General features: G+C 40.2%; 1 long non-coding RNA gene across 4 annotated transcripts; it reads right to left on the minus strand.

Moving 5' to 3' along the window:
* Positions 1–6,401: 6,401 nt before the first annotated feature.
* On the minus strand, positions 6,402–18,037 carry LOC109548288 (uncharacterized). Of its 4 annotated transcripts, none has more exons than XR_012327264.1 (3): positions 13,096–17,972; positions 9,385–11,983; positions 6,402–6,470 (listed from the first exon to the last, which is right to left on the minus strand). It is a non-coding gene; the product is annotated as an uncharacterized lncRNA (long non-coding RNA). The 4 variants fall into 4 exon arrangements; XR_002174340.3 differs by lacking the exon at positions 6,402–6,470 and having other exon boundaries at positions 10,047–11,983; positions 13,096–15,301; positions 17,835–17,973; XR_002174339.3 differs by lacking the exon at positions 6,402–6,470 and having other exon boundaries at positions 10,047–11,983; positions 13,096–13,386; positions 14,807–17,968.
* Between the last annotated feature and the right edge of the window lie 5,456 nt (positions 18,038–23,493).

Below are 23,493 nucleotides of genomic sequence, written 5' to 3' on the forward strand. Positions count from 1 at the left end.
TTCATGTACTCAAACACAAAAGTACATGATTGGGCACAGCCAGGTGTATGTTATCTGTTGCCACAATAGTAATGTGTAACAAACCAAAAAACCTCAGTGGCATTTAACAATAAATGTTTATTGCTCACATATCTGGAGTGGTTGACTTGATGGCTAGAAGCCTCTGCTTTTCTTGCCTGGGCTCACTCATATATCAGTGTTGGCTGGCTGTAAGCTAACCTAGAATAGCCTCAGCTGGGACATCTGGATCTTCAGCTCTGATCACATCTCTGATCCTTTCCTTGTGTCTCCAGAAGATAGTTGGGTATATTCTCATAAACAAGACAGAGGGGCAAGAGTGTACATGCATTTTTCAAGCTTCTGATTGTATCATGTTTACTAAGCTCCTATCAGCTAAAACAATAGGCCAATAAACATGGCCCAGGCCAGTATCAAAATAGGTATACACTAGAAAGTTACACAGCAAAGCACATGGATATGGGGGCTCAGGGGGTAAAGAATTGGAGCAAATTGGCAATCTACCACATCAGATTACCCAGTATTATTTTAGTACTATTCTAGGCACTGTAGGAGGTCCAAAATTGATATAGTGCCCCATATTTTAAAGGTCTTAAAGAAATGTTTTTTTCAAAATGTGGGCCATGACCCCTTAGTGGGTCATTAAATCAACTTAGTGGATTATGATCAGCATTTTTAATGGGATGGAGTGTAATGCAATGGCGAATAGAATAGAATAGAATAGAATAGAATAGGATAGGATAGGATAGAAAGAGTCTGCAACCCATAAGGTAAGTATTGTTTCATAAAACCTTTGACTGGAGTGTGTGCATGTACACACAAATGTTAGTTCCAATGAAAAATATATATCTTACTGTAGATTTCACACAGAAATTTGAAAGTCACTGTTTTAAAGCATACTGAACCAAAGTAAAATTCCGATTTTGCATGTTCTTCATCTTTTATCTTTACTGCCATCAGTGGGAACCAATGAATGATGAACTCTCAGCAAAAGAGTAAAACCTAGATCTTCACTAAGCAGTGTCCCATGAGCAAGAAGCCATTTGGTGGGGTGGGGAAAGTTTACCTTGCTGGTATAAGTCATGGTCTCAGACCTCAAAGAAGCTTACATATTGCTATTAATAGCCCAATCTAATACATAGGAAAATATTCTACAACATCACTAAGTTGAACGTGTTACAATCAGGTGATAATTGAATGATGAGTTTGAAAAAAATATTAAGATAAAATAACTCCCAAGTACATAATGGTAACCCTCCCAGGAGTTTTTGTTTTTGTTTTTTGTTTTTTTGGTGTTTTGTCTTGTTTTTTGCTGTGAGCTTCTACTTTGTACTTAGAACTTAAGAACAACACTGCAAAGTGGATATTATGGTTATCATCTCTTAGCTATGTGACTTGGAGTAAAACCAAGCAGGTCCCTTAAGGACCCTCTCTAGTATACAAACCCTTAGCCTTTGTCCCCCATCTCTTGAAATAAAAAGGTTCTGCTTCAAGCCTCCCCTGAGTCTCAGAAGGCTGGCTCAAGAGTTAACGATTAGGAAAATGTGAACATGTAGTAACAAAACTAGCTATTGGGCCAGAAACTGGTAACAATTTAAACAATATATCAGCCATATAGCAGAGTCACAGGACCTTTAGCTCCTCCTTGAAGCACATAGATAATAATGTCTAATGCACATTCCTAAGTTGTTTTTATAGAAACCAGACTCCTACCAGCTAGCAACTGCTGATCACAGCATGTAGTCTCCAAGCCAGTTGGGACCAGAAGGCTAATGATGTTGATTTCTGAAACATCACCCTGTTACCTTACCACCAACCAATCAGAAGAAAGTCCATAGGTTGATCAGACACCCTGTAACCCCCACCCCTAATGTTGCCTTTAAAAACCCTTTCCTGAAAGCCATAGGGAGTTCTGGTCCTTTGAGCACTAGCTGCCCATTTTCCTTGCTTGACACCTGCAGTAAACACTGTACTTTCCTTCATCACAAACCAGTGTCAGTAGATTGGCTTTGCTGTGTGTCAGGCAAGCAGACCCAAATTCCAGTTTGGTTACAGGAGCATATTATTTAATCTCTCAAATCCCCATTTCCTTATCTGTAAAAATGGTACCATAATATCCACTTCATAGAATTCCTAAGTGTTTGGCACCAAGTAGGATCTCAAAGCAAAAACTAGTTTGTCCTTTATTTATCTTTGTAAATCCCATGACACCTAGCAGGATACCTAGCACATAGTAGGTGCTCAGCTAGTCAGTTTATAAAAAATGGATTATCCTCTCTAGAGCCAGGAATATTTCCTTCGGACCACCTGGCCCTTCTGTCAAAAAAGTTCTCATGTAAAGGCAGCAATTCTCAATAGAAAATTTATCTCCCTGTCTCAAGACTGAGAACAATTGATTACTCAGCCACCTTGGAAAGTTCTTATCTCTTTTACCACCACGGATATTATATGAGATTATCTCCTTCCTTCTTCTTGCTTCCTCAGAAAATGAGGTGTTATGACTTTTCTTAAGCTGGGGCTCTGTGGTTCTTCGTTGTCATTTGACATTAAACCTTAAGTAGGTCATTTCCTATATTCCATAGGTGGTTCTGAAACAGTTCTTAATGAACAAGAGTCGTATTCCACTTATTTCGGATATTGTGTTCCCCCTCTTCTTGTGCATGCTTTCTGTCTCTGTGTGGAAATATGTTTATGGAATTTTTTGTTTCACTGACTGTCTTTTTTGCAGGGTAATAGCACAATTTTGAAAGGTTAAATGTCTTTAAGAACTCAAATTAAAATACTTAGCATTGAATAATAAATAAAAATTTTTTATGGGTGTTCAATAGAACCTATAAAGAACTAAATATATTTTTAAAAAGATAAGAGGTAAGGTAAGCCTCTTTACTTTTTTTAAAATACGAACTTAACTAGTTAATATATCATTTTCCTTACATAGTCTTTAAATCTCTTTGCAGTATCACACTCTTCCAGATTCCTTTAAGAATATAATCATTCTCTTTAAAAAACATCTGATCCTGATTCTATCTATTCCAAATCAAATAACCACATATGTGAAGAGAAGTGTTTCCTTTGGATACAGGATTCATAATAACTCACATCAGCTGGGTCCAAAATAAGGCAATCATTTAAGAAGTAAGTATGTATTTCTAAGAATTTTAGCAGCCAAATGAATACTAGAGATGGGACTTCTTCTCACACAATATGGTTCTGCTCACTAACAAGACAGACCAAGCTTGCCTTAGATACATATATTACACCATCAAATTCATCTATATGTATGAAATACATTGTCCCACTTGATATTATTTGCATTGCACATATTTGTTTTATCCTTTAAAGGACATACTGTTGCAAGAGACTTGAATGCAAGAATGGGAAATGATTCTTCCACATGGAATGTGTGGAAGACCTGGGCTAGACGATCTCAGATTCTAGAGAAAGTTATGCAATTGAAAAGGCCAGCATTTAATCAAAATAATTTGCAATCACAACTAATTTCAGTAGAACCTTAACATTAGCAAATATAACATTTATGGTTTTGAGCACTTCAAAGTGATGCTAAAATTCCAAAGCATGTCATCATTTGTAATGTTGTTCGTATGTTAATTTGAACTGCATGCATTGTAATACGGCCTTACCTAAAGCAAAAATAGGAGAGAAGGGTGTGAGGAATCAGATGGCAGAGAGAAGAGCATGAGGAACATGAGGGCACTGAGCTTGGCTTTGTTGTTCTCTTATCACTGAATGTGAACAGATCATTTAATTTTGAGTTATACTTTATTACATTTTACAAGGGAACTCATTTTCTAGGGAAGTAATAATGAGGTTATATCCCTTGAGGATGTCAACAATCTAGTCCACTGCAAAATATCAACCTGAGAATCTTCCCTTACATTTCTCATCAAGAGACCCCATACTTGCAGTTAGCTGTACTTTCAACAGGTCAATTCAATACTCTGTTAGATTGACAGCTTCTGAGTGGTGCAGCATGAGATGACACCAGTGAATTCCATGATAATAAGCCCACTCTCCCGTTTCCTTCATTGTACAAATGCTATGGATCAGGTAAGCCTGGATCCAGATAGTGGTGCTGGCTGAAGTTTTGTGGGCAGGAAAAGTAAACTCATTTAGAATAGGTATTTATTCCTATTAGAGCAAATCATTGGCACTTCCAGGATGAAAAGAGCCCAATGTAGTCAACTTGTCACCAAGTAGCTAGTTGGCCTCAGCTGCTTGTGAGGAATAGTGTCCTGTCAGGGCTCTGACAGGACAACAGGGCTTGAGACCTGTTGCTGGCAGGTTGGACACTCGGAGTTGGCAATAGCAATATTTGCCTTCATAAGTAGGAATCTATGCTGTTAAACCCATAAGTACCTTTCACCTCTGCCTCTATGGCCTCTTCATTCATATGCTTAGTGTGTAGTTCTGAAATGGGAAAGACATAGGCTGGCTAATGTCAACTGCCTGACTTGCGTTGTCTACTAGATCATTTTAGTGCCATTGAATAGTATATACTTTCTAGTAAGCACAAATTAATAAGTGATAACAAAAATCACACTTCATGCCAACTTCCATATGTCCATCCACCTGCCTCTACCCCAGACTTTATCTCTGATCTTTCAGTCTTTTTTTCCTTCCAGGCCCTTGACCAAACCCTCCAGGACATTCAACATGGCCCAGATACATGGACCATTTCTTCTTACTAGTAAAGTTGGTGACCAGGTACACTGCGCAAAGCTCTACCATGGGAAGACTTTTTTCTTCAACGTTAGCTTTCAAGACCACCCTGCTTGCGGCTGTATTGCATCTGCCATCCATTTCTGGCTTACAACCATGTACCAAGTCAACCCATCCATAAACCAACCTCAGGTTTATCCTCTTCCTTCTACTGGTTGTATGCACCTCCCTCCCAATCTCAACCTCCTGCCAGGTATGAGCTGAGCCATAGGTGCTGGCGTACCATTGTGGGTGATATGGGCACAGCAGGTATCTTGACTATTCATGCCATCTGGTCCTCAGTCTGGGTGTACTCAACTTTGTGACTTGTGTCCAACAGAACCCAACTCATAATAAGCAGTTCCTGATGCATGGTCACTTAGGTCTGTTGGAGTATATGACCCAAATGACAGAGCTGCTTCCACCACAGACTGAACCTGCTGCAGAGCCTTTTCCTGTTCCAAGCCTCTCTCAAAACTGACAGCCTTTGGGGTCACATGATATATGAGCTGGAGCAGTATTCCTACACGTAGAATGTGTTCTTCCAGGACCTGAATAAGCCTAGTAGGGATTGTGCTGACCTCTTTGTGATAATGGATGAAGGTTGAGGCAAGTTGTCTTATGTTTTGGAGATGTCCCAGCATGCTCCTAGGACCACTAGACCCCTGAAAACTTTGCCCAAGTGGTAGGTCCTAAAGTCTTTGTAGAATTTATCTTCCACCTTGTAGACTGAGGACCAAAGTCTCCAGCATGCTAACTCTTGCACATCCTGCCTGAGCAGCATGCTATCCACAATGTGATAAATCAGCTAATGTTCTACATTATGTCCCAGCAATCTAGATATTTTCAGACTGTATTATGGCAGAGGTCCAAGACTTAACATAGTCCTAGAGCAAAACTATAAATGTATATTTTTTTCCCTCCTTGTGAATGCAAACCTTTTCTAACCTCTTCCCTGATAGGGAAAGAAAAGAGTCCCATTACCAAATCAACAGCTGCAGATTGTGTAACAAGGCCATGTTAATCTACTCTAGCAAACCAGATCCCCTCTGCCACAATCTCTGCAATCGAGGCTGCTACTTGATTGAGTCTACGGCGGTATACAGTCATTCTCCAAGATACCTCCAGTTTCTGCAGGGGCCAGACTGGTAAATTAAATAGTGACATGATGGGGATCATCCTTAAGATCCTTAAGATCCCAGCACTAATCTTCACTCTCTCTTATAATATGATATTACCTTTTGTTTAGTATCTTGGCTAGGCAGTTTCAAAGACTTCCTCTTTGCCCCCCATGCTACCATAACTCTTACCCCACAGGCTAAAGATAAAATTGCAAATTCTTCAATTCCCATTTTATATTCAGGAACTGAGGAAAAGACCACCTAGTGAGTTCACAGACCCAGTGTATCCATGGCAAGCTGGACTTTGGCCAGGATTCCATTTATTACATGCTCTTCCTATATCACAAATCTAACAGTGGGACCATAATGATGCTTCAGGTCTCCAAGTATCAATGTAAGATCTTATGTCTAACAATGGCTGAAATGTCCTAATATTCCCCTTTCCCCATTGTACAATCACTCAGATAAATAGCCATAGGTCCCACTGTGGAGGGACTGGAGGAATCATTACCATGTATACTTGCCATGGTGATACCACATCCTTCCCACTGGAAAGCAGCCACGTCTTCAGGCACTGGGTTCTGGGTCTGAAAACTGGCTCAGGTCTGAAAACTGCAAAAGAGATTGTGACTTTCTGTTGGTGTGACCACTCTCAGTTTCCTGCTCTTTTATGATTGTTTTCTTTGATTAAATATATGTATTGAGCAATACCATCTTTGACTCTTCTTCTATTTTACCCCTAACAATGTTATTTATATTCTGTTAACTATCTTTCTGCAATTCTCTGTAGGTTAAGCCTCCTTGGCTGCCACTCAATCCTGGCAGTTGTCCCAAAAATTGCAACCCCGGGCTTCTGGCAGTTAAATGTAGCCACCTGGCCTCTACAACTTCGGAGGTCTGTAATCCTCATTAGTATCAATGAGCCAAGCTCTGTGACAGCCTCTCCTACCATCAGCTTTTGTCTGCAGAAGAAAGCCATGTGGAAATAGACAAAGACCACCTGAATGATAAGAAATGGAGGCTGTTTATTCAGAGCTCTCTACAGCAAAGGAGTCAGCCACCATCACTCATGTTTGATGGAGACTCAAAGGCAGGCAAGGGGAGTGGAAAAGCTTCACAGTAAAAATTAAGGGAAGATTTTAGGTATGTTCTGATTGCAGGGTAGTTTGCACGAGGAAGCTGGAGGCAGGCTAACTAGGAGGGCATCTTATGAGATTGTTTTCGGGAGCATATTTGGCTTTCAGTGGTTGGTCCTGAGTTGGAATCAATAAAAAATGACGAAGCTGCCGATTATTGGCTAAGTCCTGACTCTGGGCTAATTGCAGCAGAGGTTGTGGTTGTGAATATTTGTATATTTAGTCCCTCAGCCACCATTGAACCTCCTGGTGATGTTGGTGTCTCTCTATTCTGGGCTTGGTGTGATTCCTGGCCTTTTCTGTGAAATATACTTCTCAGCTGTGTTTTCTGGCCTTGCATAGTTTATCTAGTCCAGAAGACCTACCTCCCTTCTTCCGTCATTTGTCACAGTAATGCAGACTTTTCAACCATGGGCCATTGCTTTCAGTGGGCTTTTGGGGTCTTTGCCAGGGTATTGAATCCTGCATTTTGCAAAAATGTCCCCAAGTTCACAAACTCACTCTTATCCAGTCTTATGTCCCAGACCTCTTGATCAAGCAACCACAAATCCAGTCCCTTGGGAGCTGCCCAGCTCCTACCAGTTAATGCTGGCTAATTCTTACAGTTCCCTTTCCTCTCTTATCAGGCCCAGCATGTCCCTAGTTGGGTTTTGCTACAACTTAACCCTAGTTATCAACCCAGTGGTCATGAGAAGAGGTAAGGGGAGATCCTGAGAGGGGGGCCTACTGCCTTGCTAAAAAGACATCACAGTGTGTTCCCACCAGGGGAGAATGCTATCTCTTAATAGGAAGGAGTGGGCCACCTCCGCAACTCTGAGGGCTCAATGGAATATGGAGAGCCCAAATCTTTGAGGGTGTCATTACAGATGTCCTCATCTGATGTGTCAGGTCCCAGGTTTGCCCAACCAGAATCCTGGTCTTGGCATAATAGAACTTTCATTTATATTTAATCGTCTTAGTAGCTTGGCAACACTATTAAATCCTGAGTTTAGTCTTCAGCTTGTTCCGCTCCCTCACTGCAGGCAATAAGGGACTCTGCAAACCACAGGCTTTCTGGCAATATTCAATTGTTTCTTAACTGCCCTCAACTTTTCATTATGCCTCTATAGGTCATCAGTGCAACTTAGTAACAACCAGGCAATTCTGCTAGTTTTAGCAATTGGACTGCCATTTTGTGCCAGAGCATCTGTGCCCCAAGTCTCATTGGATCCAATCCCCAAAACACATCTTACCTCCTGCTTTCCTGCACCACTCCTGCAACCAACAGTGTCAGCTGGATCTTCTGGGAAGCAGACACCCAGATGGAGGTAAGAGTGCAAGAAGCATATGGGATAAGTGTACGTGATAAAGGGGGATGGAAGAAAATTGGGCATGAAGGGCTAACTATGATGCAAACCTGACAAAGTCTCAGTCAACCCAGTTAGTAGCTCCAAGGGTAAGTAATATCCCCCATTGGGCAGATATGGTCAGTCACTGGCCGAGGGCTGTCCGGGAAGCTGAGGTGACTCTGAAGTTGCTAAGAGCTGGAGAATTGTCAGTTTACTGCCTTTCTTGCAGCTGCACAGCAAGTTCTCTCTTGAGGGTCATCCAAGCAGACCTCCATGCTGCTACATCATCCAAGTGCCAACGTTTATATTTCCTTTCTTTTTCTTGACCTTGTTGACTACAACTTCCAGACAAATGTTAGTTAGTGGCAAATAGCTTTCTCTGACTTTTTTAATTTGATGGTAAAACCTCAAGAGTGTCCCCTATAAGCATCATTTGGCTATTGGTTTTGGAGATTCTTTATCATGTTAAGGAAGGGTCATCTATTTATAGCATAATTAAGGCTAGTTATTAGGAAGGAGTGAAAATGCATGCTCAGCAACTGCTAAGATTTTCTCTTTTTGAGCTGTTGATGTAATAATACTAGAGTTCTTAGCTGTCTGGTTCTTGGTTCTTGTCTTTTAGTTTCCTTGATTTTACCCTTTTACCCTGAGCATTCTCTAAGAAACTTCTCTCTCTCTGGTCCTTTCCCTAGTCAGGTTACCCTTCTCTAGCCCACAGCACACAGATCTCTGTAGCTACCTGTTTGGTCATGCTCCTGTGACTAAAGGAACTCAGTAATTGAGGCTCTTTCTTTATTTTTTAAAACTCTTACACTTATCCCATAATTTAAGAGTCCTAGAACGATCTCTAGCTCAAATCCAGTGTCCCTATTGATTCAAATAATGCCTTAATGTCAAAATATGCAGCAGAGAGTTTTCCTACCACAAATTCTATTCTACATTGTAGGTGCCAATCCATGCAAAATTATTGACTTAATCACTTACAGTATAATTTATATAAAATAGACCAAAAGAATAGTCTGCTCTTAGAGGAAATAAGGACTGCCTTCTCTCTTTTCTTACCACCCAGGAATTTTCAGAATATCCTTTCAAAAATCAGCACCACCTTGCTCTTCCACACTACATGTCTGGATGTCTCAATATAATATCCTATAGGAAGAGCACAAATGCTTAGAGATAGCTTTTCTATTATGTACTATTACTATATTCTAATCTATTATGCACTATTACTACATTCTATTTCTTCTATTAGAGAAAATGGTTAAAATTTGAGACTTGTGGCATCTATTACTCTATTGTCAGCCATTTTTTGGGTCAGGTTGCATGATCTTGATATTGTTCCTGGGTTTTTAATGGTCCTTCAGAGCCTTTACTGTAATATCAAAAAGGGTGAATCAAAATGGATGGGAAATGGGCTCCTGACAGAGCAGATTCAGCTCCAAACAGCACAAATGTCCTAGCCTGCCTGCTCTTTAATTTTTACCCAAACCATTTGATACATTTTTTGATAACTTGGATACATGACCTCCTGTCATAGCCTCTTCCTTTATGCTGCTAACATAATCCTATTATCATTCTGAGAATGGCTTCAAGGAGCCACTAAGCTTTTGGGGCAATTACTAACATGAGGAACAGCTCAATATCAATTAGACCAACACTAGGATTGCTGCTTTTCACAAACACTCTTCAGCATTTTGATAGCAAATACAGAGCAACTCTATAAAAAGGTTAACTCATTTCATTATTTAATGGAGAATTTTGCAATTAACTCAACCAAACAGAGTCACTGGAATACAGTCCCACACAAAATTAAATATTCTACAAGTTCTACTATGCCAGAGACAGAATACTATCAAAATTGGAGCCTAGCACCAAGGCCAGACTGACGAGGATGCTGGTGATAGAACTATGCAGAAAACAATGTCATTGATCCACCCAGACCACTTCAGACCCTTCCCACCATTTTTGAATGTCCCTTCACTAGATTCTGTGTGCTTTGGCTCCCAATGACCAGCACTCATGTGTGTTCTTCAGATGACAACCCTCATGGTACTGGAGTGGCTTTCCCTGCATGGGCAGAGAGCCAGGAGGGCCTGGCATTTATACCTCAGCTCACAGCCCCACCACAGGGAGTCATTGTCAATCAATCTGAATAGTGGGTGCAAGGGTACAAAAGCCCAACTCTTCTGCCTCAGGTAGGAAAATTCTGAGGTATAAGGTATATCCCAGAGTTCTTTTGCGGATCAGGCAAAGCTACCCATATTAGTCAGAATTCTCCAGAGAAACAGAACCAAAAGGACAGCTAGATAGCTAGATAGCTAGCTAGATAGCTAGATAGCTAGCTAGCTAGCTAGCTAGCTAGCTAGATAGATGATAGATAGAAAATGATAATTTGGATCATTTGATTGTGAAGGCTGAGAAGCCCCACAATCTGCCATCTACAAGTTGGAAACCCAGGAAATCCAGTGGTGTAATTCAGTCTGGGTCTGAAGGCCTGCCTGAGAACCAGGGGAAATGGTGGTATAAATCCCAGTCTCAGGGCAGAACAGATGAGAGGAGATGTCCCAGCTCAAGCAGTGAGGCAGGGAAAAAGGAAGGAATTCCTCCTCTTTCTGCCTTTTGTTCTATTCAGGCCCTCAGTGGATTGGATGATGCCCAAGTTGCATGATCTTGGGGAGGGGAAATTCTTTACTGAGTCCACCGATTCAAATGCTAACCTCATCCAGAAACAATCTCACAAGTACACCCAGAAATAATGCTTAATCTGGGCCCACTGTGGCCAGTCAAGTTGCCACATAAAGTTAACCATCACGCCACCTCCATCACCTCCAAAGGACTCTACCTGAGATCCCAGCCTTGCTTGGCTTCCTTCCCTGCCCTGCCCTGCTTCTCCTTCTCCCTTCTTCCAGGGACACCTTCTTAACAAAGCACTTACACACAGACCCTCATGTACAATCTGCTTCAAGAAAACCTGACTTAAGATAAACTGTTAATAGTTTTCCACTGAGAGCCATTTGGCCCCGGGAAGTGGGAGGCTGAGCTCACAAGAAAAGGTCATATAGCACCAGCTGTGGGGTGAAGGAGAAGTTGGGAACCCAACTGAGTCTGATGTCTCTGATCAAAAGCCAAGAGGAGAGAGTTCATATTGGAGAGGAAAGTGAACCTCACCTTCTGGGTTGAAAGAATTTATACATTTAATTATCTTATTTTAAAAGGCCCATGATCTCAAAATAAGCACTGTAAAAAGCCTTCCAGCTGGCTGACTGAACACGTGTATTCACATCTCCTCTGTCACAGTTTGGGCTCTCTGGGAAGCAGACTTGGATTTCGAGGTTAGCATGAACAAGGTCTATTAAGGAATACTCTTGGGGTCAACATCTGTGGAAGGGAAGGGAAGAATAAAATAGACAGAGGGAGAAGCTGGGCTGGGTGAATTCTCAATGTAGGCCTCTGCTGACCCCACAGGAAGCTCTGAGGCTGGGTGGTCTTCTGAATTGTAGCAAGTTGGCTGAAAATGTTGAGCCTTGAGTTGATGAGTCATTGGTTGAAGGCTCTCCCAGGAAAGGCGCCAGCCTTGGTCAGCTGGAGGAATAAGCCCTTCAGTCCTGAATGGGATCTTGACAGCACACACAGCATCGTCTACATCCTTCCTCACAAAATCCTATTGAAATAACAGGCAAAATATAAAAATGGACTTATAATGAAATCAAATGAATCTGGAATATCAGGAGAGGTATCTCTAGCAAAACTGAACAAGGAAAACTTTCTGGAATAAATTGGTGAGAAAGGATTGCTAAAATTGCCCAATAAAATGAAGAGACTGAAGTGATTTTCAGGTGTCAGAGAAATATCCCAAACAAGTCCCAAAATATCTCGGGCAGAGCCCTAAATAACCTGAACATTAGAAGCAGCAATGGGTGAGTGAGAATGCATGCCACAGGCATCAAGCTGGGTAATTAACTGCAGAGTGAAACAATTGAGCCAGCCCTGCACTTTCCAAGAAGCCAGGGAAATCAAGTGCAGAAAGTAGTTCCAAAAAATGAATGGGGGCCAGGAAGTAGGGGAGAGCAGTGAGTAATAAACTGAGTTAAATGCTGCTGGAGATTAAATAAGGTCTAAAACTTCAGCACCTCACTTTACAGGTAAGGGAAATGGAAAAAAAAAAAAGATTCAATGACTTGGCTGAAGTTCACACAGCCTCTTTTGTTTCTTTCTTTTTTTTTTAATTTCATTGAAGTATAGTTGATTTACAATGTTGTGTCAATTTCTTCTGTACAGCAAAGTAACTCAGTTATACCTATATATTCTTTCTCATATTCTTTTCCATTATGGTTTGTCACAGGATATTGAACATAGTTCCCTGTACTATACACTAGGACCTTGTTGTTTATCCCCTCTATATATACTAGTTTGCCTCTGTTAATCCTGAACTACAATTCCTTCCCTCCCCTACCCACCCCGCCTTGGCAACCACAAGTCTGTTCTCTACATCTGTGAGTCTGTTTTTGTTTTGTAGGTGTGCTGATACAAATCAGCTTCTTTTTTTAAAATACAACTTTATTGAAATATATTTTACATTTTATAAAATTCATTCGTTTCATGTGTACAATTAAAAGACTTTTAGCAACTTTACCAAATGGTTGCTACCATTACCATAAATTAATCTAAGAAAACGTTTATCCCCATTAGATCTCTCATGTTCATTTACAGTTAATCCATCCCACCCCTAGCTTCAAGCAACCACTAAACTACTTTCTTTTTATATTAACTTACATTTTCTGGGCATTTTGTAGAAATGGAATCAAGCAATATGTAGTTGTTTGTGTTTGGCTTCCATCACTTAGCACAAGGTGTTTGTGGTTCAGCCATGAAGTAGCAAGCAGGTGTCAGTAGTTTCTTCCTTTTTATTGCTGAGTAGTATTCAATGGAGCATCTACCAATTTTGTCTATCTCTTCATTAGTTGATGGACATTTAGGCTGTTCCCAGTTTGGGCTATTATGAATAATGCTGCTATGAACATTCATGAATCACACAGCTTCTAATTGCATTACTGGAATACAAACCTAGACCGTAAGAAGAAAGTTCACATTCCATCTTATGCTGCTTGGAGTGAAACAGCTTTCTCTGATTTATTTTCACAAAGATGTCTTCCTCTTTCAGTCACTGGGCCATGGAGATTGTGTCACGTTCAAAGTCACCGCTGGCAGACCCACACCACTAGCCCTCCATCCACAACAGGACATGAATGAATGCCAGGGTGGTGCCACTTAGGTTTCAAACTAAGATCCCCAGAGGCAAGATAAATGGAATTGATGTAGGTAAAGTCCATAGACTAATACCTGAACCATGTGTAGTATTTGTTATTATGATTAGTATCCATAAAGTTATGGCTGACTTAACTTTTATTTTTTGAGATAATAGCAAATTATTTAATTTTGCTTAGGTAAGAAAGCTGTTTCTTATTTATGAAATTATAACAGTTAATAACTATAAATCATACTAAGTATGAAATCTGTGCATTACCATTTTAACCTGCTATAAAAATGTTAATAATAAAATGTGGTTATAACTATAGACTGGTGAAGAATAAAACTGCTCAGCACCCTTCTTCTGAACCCTGTTCTCCTCCTGAATCCTCTGTATCAATCGTTGGCATTCCCATCCACCCAGCCACCAAGATAGAAGCCAGAGAGATGTCCTATAGCTTCTCCATCTCTCTCATTTCTTCTATCCACCCAATTAGTCATCAGGTCTCCCCTCTCTTCCCTCCTTCCCACCCTACTGCACCTGCCATGTCCTGCAAAGGTCCAAACTCATCATTTGGCATCGTCTACATTGTAGACTCTAAAAGATTTTCCATGATCTGGTCCCACCTCACCTCTCCAGGCTCATCTCCCACCCCTCCTTGCCTTGATGTTTCAGAAACACCAAAGCACTTGTAATTCCTCACACACACTTGTTCTCACAAATTATTCTTTCTGCCTAGAATCTCCAACAGTACCTCAATCTGCTTTTTCAGGTCCATAATTTAATGTTAAACTCAAGAACCACTAGGCCCAAAATACCTTTCTTGACCCCCAAAACCTGGATCAAATCCCTCTTCTCTGACTCCTCAGTCCCCAGGCATGCCTCATCCTTGCATTGATCACTTTCTAGTGTAATGACCTCTTCATGGGAAGTTCCAGAGTAAGACAATTCCCAGTTCAAATCTGGCTCTGACACTGACTAGCTCTGTCACTTACAAGCTTGCGATCTTGAGCAAGCCCGTTACAGTCTCAGTTTTCTAACCTGAAAAATGGGGTTATTTCATCAGTGCATATTGATTCAGTAGATCCTTGGACAGATGAGTGAGTGGAGAGAAGAATGGGGGTGTCAACCAACTACGCTTTCATTGATTACAGTGGACATCCGGGGAGGTATCCGAGGGTTTCAGGATTATTTACTTGTTTCTTGGGCACATCACACTCATCTTTCTGTACCTACCTGAGCCGTCTTCGTACCTCCCTCACGCCCAGGCTGCAGGCATCCTAGGCAGCCTCTCCAAACTCTGGGCAGGAGTGGAGTGGTCTGCACTCCTTCATACAGCACTCAGCTCCATCCGTGCATGGTTTTCTGAATGTAAGAAACTCCTTAGAGAAATAATCTTAGTGTTTTGCTTTACTTTTCTTTATGGAACAAAAAAACAAGAAATATATATAATAGAGTTGGGGGAGGGAGAAACCTTTCTTTCCTCAGAGCTGAAAAGGACAAGTGACCATAAAATGAGAACATTCAACCCCCAGCTGAGAAATAAAAACAGAGAGAGGGCCATTAGGCCCAGAGTTGTCACCTGTGTCCCTCCCCTCTCTGGCTGCTCATGGGCAGGAGGGAGCTCAGAGGGAGCTAAATGGCTCTGCTCCCTGTGAGGAAGGGCCCTTCTGCTGCTGGCCGGCCTGGCCTGTTTTTCTTAGTCGCTGCTGTCTTCTCCTGACAGCAGCTCTGCAATGGGAAGGAAGGACACCCAAGCTGTATTAATACCACATATCTATTCATTCCTTCCAAAGGTAAAAAAAAAAAAAAAGTAACAATTCCAAGAATTTCCCTTCCGATCTACATTCTTGGCAAACACATTTTTAATAAGATAACGTAAATCCTGCTATGTACCAAACTTGTGTTTTCCTTTGACAGTCAGCCACCCGGCCCATTTCATACAAGGCATCAGACTCCATCTCCCAGTGTCTTGGGTTCGCTTGGTGAAGTCTAAGTGTAATATAAAATATTGCCTCTAAAAATATGTATACTGTAGTACAAAAATGGACAGATGTTTCCTAGTGAGTAATGAGCACCATTTTTCTCCAGTTTTCCTAACAGGCTAAAACTAAAAACAAACACACATCTATACATACACTAGACCCATCTCAATAATAAGAATGTAACTGACAGTCCAAAAATTTTAGAGGTCAAAAAACAGACTTTTTTCTCCTTTTATTGTCTCTTTTTATTTAGACAACATCCAAATTCTTCCTCTAAGCCACTTAACACGATTACTAAAATTTCAAACTATTGTAGAATATATATCTACACATTTGCATGTACATATATGTGTGTATGTATTTATATGTTTACATGTATATGTATGCATACACACACACAATGTTCTTAGGAAAAATCAGTTCATTGCATTAATTAACCTGTTCAAGACAGGTAAACTGAAGGGAAAGGGGCAAGCTGGGACATTTTGATCCTGCCTTACATTCTTACACCATGCTTGAAATGGGACCTCAGAAAAACACAGAGTGTTGGAACCAGAAGTTCCTTCAAGATCAAAGGGCAAACTCCTTTCACCACTGAGGAAACCAGGGCCCAGAAAAGAAAAGTGACTTCCAGACCACACAGCCAGATGGCAGAAGAGCTGTAAAAAACATACATAGATTCTAATAAGACAACTCCTGGGTGACATGGTTATGAAATATGGGGTAGAGAGAGGTACCAGTCAGCCTCTCATCTGGAAGAAAGTTCCTTAAAACCTTCAAGACAGAAAGTTCCAAACTCAATAATCTTTGGACCTGATCATGGCATAGCAAGTAAGTACCAGCACTAATGCTGGCAGGGGTCCATGAGCAGGGTGTGTGTGTGTGTGTGCGTGTGTGTGTGTGTGTGCGTGTGTGTGTGTGTGGTGTGTGCAGGCACAGCTGGGAAGGGGGAACTCTGCCCCATGAATGTGGTCATGAAGGGCATGCCTTGCCCCAGGTTCCTCCTATTCTCTTCTTACCCTCTTCCTCTGCTACCATTTTTCTTCTTTCTTCTCCTCTTATCCTACCAGGTACCTAAACTGCTCCTCTAGGCTCCCTGTCTGCACATGGTCAGTCTCAGTCCAGGGACTTCAGTGACTCCAACAACTATCTCATATCAACAGTTCAGTGATATAATTTGTGACACCATGGCCTAATGTTTAAAAGACCTCTTCAGTCTCAAAAAAAGGTTGGGGAGGGCAGGATCATGACATCATATGATATGATATTGTTCAGTTAATCAGCAATAATTTTTGAGAATCCACCATAGTAGAATGTCCTAATCAATTGTAGAAAACAACAGTGGCAAGAGGCCACAGTGGGCACTGGGCTTGCACTTGCTCCGAGGTGGAGGTGGCACTCTGGAGCTCACAGAGAGCTCTGAAGGGGCAGAGAGGAGAGGGAAAGGGAGAGAGGGGAGGGGAAGAGAGAGAATTCACTGAAGAGCTCCTTTGCACAGGTGACAAAGTGGGTGCTTTATGCATGCAACCCCAATGTCAATCTGAAGAAAGACCAGGAGTAAAACAGCACAAATTCCTCCATCTCATAAAAGCATTACTTATTATACACATGAAATTAACAAAATCATTTAAATGTATTTGATGTTTAAAGAATTTCAGTCACAAAATTTCATTTTTTTCTATTCTATTACATAATTTTTTTAAAGTGGATTAAATAGGTTGCAGTTCAAAGAACTGCACTAGATTCTGTCACTAGCCTACAAAAGTTTTCAGAGAAAAACGATGTCTCTCAAAACCAATCACATCTAGACTATATATTTATTTGTCAAATCTGTGCATTGTGAATATATACTTCTACATTAATATTTCTGCACACAATATATTTTTCACAGAAACTGTCATGAGGTCATTAAATCCTACTTATGGCTTCCAGAAATGATACAGAGAGAGAGAAAGAGAAGATAGGGATAGATAGATAATCTTAGGTGTGAAGGAGAGGCAAAGGGGCAGATTTTTATTAAATGAAAGGTGAACTAAATGTTTTCATTTGAAAAAATATATAGATATTAGCCATGTAGTAAAACCCTTAGACTTCAGATCTAAATTACACTCACACATCTTTGTGATGGAAGAAATTTTCACATAGTGCGGTATGGGGAAATCATTCTGGCTTATAAAAGATTTGGCTTGAACATTACGCTAACTAGAACAGCCTGTCTTACGACTTGTCTAACATACATTATACATCTGCTTTAATCATTAAAGAGAGAATGCATTTACCAGATTGTTTAGAATGTCCACTTTGAAGATAATGATAAATGTCCCCCTCCTCCTATGGCACCAATGCTAGTCCTCCTTCAAAGACGAGGTTTCCTTCTCAGACACCAGGGTCATGCGGACTCACTGTGTACATGCTAATCTGCCTCTTTTGAAACCTTGGAGGAATGTACCCCTGTCAGGTTTGATGTTTGTTCTTTGTTCTGACAAGTCACTCAGGCATCCAAAATGGAGCCAAGTGGCCACTGTGGATGTGGTTTCAGACACATTCCTTCATCACCGAGAACTTGAATTTTCTGAACTGTATCAAACTCAAGGTCACTACCAGCCATTTTCAAAAACATATCTGCTGGCAGATGCCACTGCAACCTTATAACTATGCAACCATTTTGGACCCCAATCAATCCTTGCTTAACAAGCACCCTCACTTCTTGCCAGCTCCAATTCTAATTCCTCGCAAAGAACTTATGTAATTTTGTGCTTTTTGCCTATACAAGCCTCCTCCATTTTGTAGTCTAGTGGAACACAATTCAAGTGCTTCTTGGATCTGTCTCCCAGGCTATAGTTCTCAGTTTGATTTGAATAAAATTATTTTCTATTCCCATTATAAATTGTTTATTGATTATTTCCATGGATATTTGTTATAAGAACTTGATAAGCAAAGGTACTGTTCTCTTAAAGTTCTGTAATCCTAAGAAATAATTCCAAATAAATTTTAAATAATGGAGATTTCATTTTTCTACTTCATACTGAAGAGGAGAAAGGGGAAGAAGGTTAACATTTATTGACAGCTACCTGATACCTAGTGTTAGATACTTTAGAACCATTATTTACTTTCTTTTAAAGAGGTTCCTATTGAAATCAAAATTATGATCATTTGCAATATCTCCATATCAGTTTTCAAATTATAGCAAACATTGGAATTAGAAACTAATTTAATGACTATAAATATTGCAAAATAAAAATATATTTTGTTCACAAACCTAGTGCCCTTTATATCACTAAAAAGCACCAGAATATTTGAAGATTTTGATAAACATATCAAATTACAGGCAATCCATTGCAACAATAAATTAACTGCACCAAAAAGAAGGACTGAATTTTCTTCCTGGTGAGGGGGAGGAAACTGACTTCTTTTTTCCCTTTCTATTAGTTTTTTGAAGTAATAAAAGCCTATTAATATATAGTGACACATTTCAATGTGAAAAATGCAGGCTGTGCAAAGCTTGTGGCTCTCACTGAACTAACAATAGACCCACATTGCACAGATGGGAGTTCCCTTCCTTATTCACCTCATAAATGTTAGGAGTAGCACACACAGCTTTTTCACTGTAGATGAACACTTGGTAAACACTATCATCGAGACCTTTAACTTGTGTGTTTCCCTAGGCTTGATGTAACTAAGTTTGTAGCTTTGATCTGACAAGAGTAAGAGATTTTTCATTGAATACATATATCCCCATAATTGTAGCACATTCTCAGTGGTTGTTCTCAGCACATGGTTAGCTGTTAGTTTTTGTTTCTTCTTTTTTTTCTTTTTTGTTTTAATTTCAAGAAAAACTAATGAGTTTCCAGGAGCAGTGTGAGTGCTTTGGGGCTGAATGTGATTTAAAACCGGCAGTAAAAGAAAAAGAAGACAGGGAAGGTAGCTGGTTAATTGACCTTTATTGTGCCTTCTGGTTCATTTAGAAATGGAAATTAAATTAACATGATAATTCAGTCCTACTGTGTTAAGGCTGCTATAAACCCATTGAGTTTTATGGCCATTGATTTAGCATTTTTTTCTATTAACTGGCTTTAATTTTCAAAATTGTCATGCAGGTTCTGAAAAGTGTTTCATCCGCTCTGGTTCCTCCAAGTTACTAATGTGTAGCCTTTCCTTTAATAGTAGTCACTTAATTATTCAAGCACAGAAGGCCCAACTGCCCTCAAATGCCTGAATTAATTTAGAAATTAACCCCATTGAAACTCTTTTTAAGAAGTAAGGAATGTTCAGGGATAGTAAACGTCAGTGAAATTTCCTAATGCATATATCTAATTTTTTAAATATTGTACCTTAAAACTAATCCAGGCAAATGGAGAGAGAGGAGAAGATTTTATGTTGGTGTTTCTTTTTACGGCTTCTTGATAACATGAAAATCTTTTAAAATGCAGCCATTCCTTGTAGTTCATTTAGATGCCCAAACATCTTTTTAGCTACTAGTTTAGAATTATGACCAGTCAAAATTTCTATTTTTGAACTTTTAAAAGGTATCAATTTTTACTTAAAGTTAAAATGATTTTCTTGATTCTCTCTTTAGCAGAGAGATGTGCTCACAGAGCACATTTTTAATTACTAACTCAAATATTAGTTTTATTTTGAAAGTTATTGACACTTGAGGTCTCAGAGAGTTTCAAAAGGATTCTTTAACTTAACCTCATAGTATTTCTGCAAAGTAGAAACATGATAATTTTACCTTTCTGATTCTTTACCACTAAAGAAAAAGAAGGTAATTGATGGGCCCACAGACCCACAACTAGAACACTAGGCCTGCAAACAGTGCTGGACTTTCAACCCCAGTTTATAAATTCAAAGAACTGATGAATGGCTCTTTTTTGACTAAATTGTGAACATTTTTTTGTTATTTTCAAATGGTATGTTCAATTAAAATACCTCAATTTTTTTAAATGCTGCATCATGGCTGATCTGTTTATATTAGAGTCTAAATGGCTGTTTTTATGTGTACTTTTGATAGTTTTAACAATTGGAAATAGTAATTAAAGACCCTCAGAGCGTCTGAAGATATTGCTGTTGGAAAATGGCAGATAAATATTTCACTCCCTTCTGGGCAAAGTTAATCAGGTTCTTCATTATCCAAGCACTTTTGCCTTAGATGATGTTTCCACTCCAAGTCAATGTTTTCCCAAAGTTACATATACTTCCTGGTTTAATGAACAGCTAGATATAATACCTAACAGAAAATGCATACCTATAAGAAGAGGTGTATTATTTCCTTAAAAGGAGAGCAAAAAATGGGCGTGTGAAGAAGTGCTGGGGTGGAAAGGATTTAGAAGCACATGCTAATAAAGATGGTGGAAGGAATGCTACCAGAAGATCTTTTGTACTTCCTAGTATTGGTAGAGCATCTTGCACCCAGAAGACTCAACACATAAATTTTAACAATTGCCAACACTTAACTATACAGCACTGACTGTGTGCCCTGCACTATTTGTTCTAAGGATCTTATACGTATTTACTCATATAATCCTCACACAAAGTGAGTACAGCAATTACCCTTCCCACCATACAGATAAGGAAATAGAAGTGTTACTGAAAGTGGGGGTCTGGTTGCTCACCACTCTGAAGCCAATAAAGAGGCAAGGTTGGTGGAAAGGAAAGTTTGCTTTATATCGGAGGCCAGCAATGGTTGGGGTGTGGGCAGGGGCAGACTTCTGTACAAAGGCCGACTCTCCCCACTGGCAATCAGTGGGCAAGAGCTTTTATAGACGGAGGGAGGGGGCTACATGTAGAAACAGCACAGTCAGCTCTGACAGTCTTCTTGAAATTATTCGTGCCGTGGTCTGATCAGCATCATCTTGATTGTTTTTAGTTCTGGGGTTGATTTTTCCCATTTCTTTGAGGCCAGCTCTCAGAATTGTGGCAGCTTATGTCATGGCTGCAGTCTGGTCATCATGTAGTTAACTTCTTCCACCTGGTGGGGTTTCAGTGTCTATCAGATAGCTCAAAGGATATGGCTCAGAATATTATCTATAGCCCTTGAAGAGGAACAAAATGTCCTTCACTTTGCTTAATGACTAATCTATTCTTATTTGGTCTTGTTTGACTGTTTTCCTCTGTTTCTGCATTTTCTCACTTCTCTGATTAAACTTATTGTTTGGCTAAAGTTTTTTCACAGACAAAAGGCAGGCTGAGGGCTTCCCTGGTGACACAGTGGTTAAGAATCCGCCTGCCAATGCAGGGACACAGGTTCGATCTCTGGTCCGGGAAGATCCCATATGCCGCAGAGCAACTAAACCCATGCACCATAACTACTGAGCCTGTGCTCTAGAGCCCATGAGCCGCAACTACTGAGCCTGCATGCCACAACTACTGAAGCCCATGTGCCTAGAGCCCGTGCTCCACAACAAGAGAACCCACCGCAATGAGAAGCCTGTGCACCGCAACAAAGAGTAGCCCCTGCTCGTCACAACCAGAGAAAAGCCCAGGCGCAGCAACAAACACCCAATGTAGTTAAAAATAAAATAAATTAAATTAAATAAATAAATTTATTTAGAAAAAAAAGGCAGGCTGAGTACATGGTGGGGGACAAAGGAGTTAAGCAGATTATGCAGGGATTTGAACTCATGCTGTCTGGCTATTACAACCTGCATTGAATGACTGCTATACTCTTGTATCTGTTGATTTCATTTGACATTCATTCATTCCCACTCACGAGGCCTGATAATTTGGATCATTTTGGACTCATCCCTCGTCATTTTTCTCTTTCCTGCATACCTCCTCTCCATCCCCATCCCTCACACTCTGTTCATCTTAAATCCTAGAATCCTAGCAGTTTTTATTCCCCAATCATGAAATCTAAACACATTCCCTTGAGGAGAATTTATAAAGTGTTCAATGGTGCTAATATTTCTAAATTTGAAACCCCTGACCTCTGCTCTGAGGGTAAGAAGCAGAATGAGCGTGAAGGAGGGAGGATGAGAGTGAGTGCAAGGGGAGAAAGAGCACTCCAGCCTCCTTTTCCTGTGTTTTTTATGGCTTTGGGTTTATACAATTTGCTGGAGTAGCTTTTGGTTTCTTTCTCAAGCACTGTGCCTGTGATACAGGAGCTGCCAAAATAGAAGTGATTCATCTTTCTCCTTTTCACAAACTGTGTACCTCATACTTACCTCTATGATAGCACCTATAACACTTTACTCCTTACACGGTGGTCTCCTTTAGATTCCCAAAATTTGGACTCAAAGGGTGGTTGATAAGGACTGTAACTGACATAAAACTATACCCTCAAAACCTTGAATGATGTCTGGCTCATTCCTCTTCAATAAATGACTGATGACTGAGTGAGTTAATGAATGTCTGAAATAAACCAGCCTTCACCAAGAATAATAAATGAGAGTAAAAACCATGTTCTAGTTATATCTTTTCTAGAAAAAAAAAGTTTGAGGAAATGTAGCAATATCAGTATAAATAAATACTGATGTTTACTAATTTTACACTTATTTTAAGAAATAAATGTTTATTTCTGATAAGGAACCAAGATGGCGGAGTAGAAGGACGTGCTCTCACTCCCTCTTCTGAGAACACCAGAGTCACAGCTAGCTGCTGGACAATCATCAACAGGAGGACACTGGAGCTCACCAGAAAGGGTACCCCACATCTAAAGACAAAGGAGGAGCCACAATGAGATGGTATTAGAGATGCAATCAGAGTAAAATCAAATCCCATAACTGCTGGGTGGGTGACTCACAGACTGGAGAACACTTGTACCACAGAAGTCCACCAACTGGAGTGAAGGCTCTGAGCCCCACGTCAGGCTTCCCAACCTGGGGGTTTGGCAATGGGAGGAGGACTTCCCAGAGAATCAGACTTTGAAGCCTAGTGAGATAAGATTGCAGGATTTCAACAGGACTGGTAGGAAACAGAGACTCCATTCTTGGAGGGCAC

Source organism: Tursiops truncatus, chromosome 17 (genome assembly GCF_011762595.2).
Source record: "Tursiops truncatus isolate mTurTru1 chromosome 17, mTurTru1.mat.Y, whole genome shotgun sequence".
Taxonomy (NCBI): domain Eukaryota; kingdom Metazoa; phylum Chordata; class Mammalia; order Artiodactyla; family Delphinidae; genus Tursiops; species Tursiops truncatus.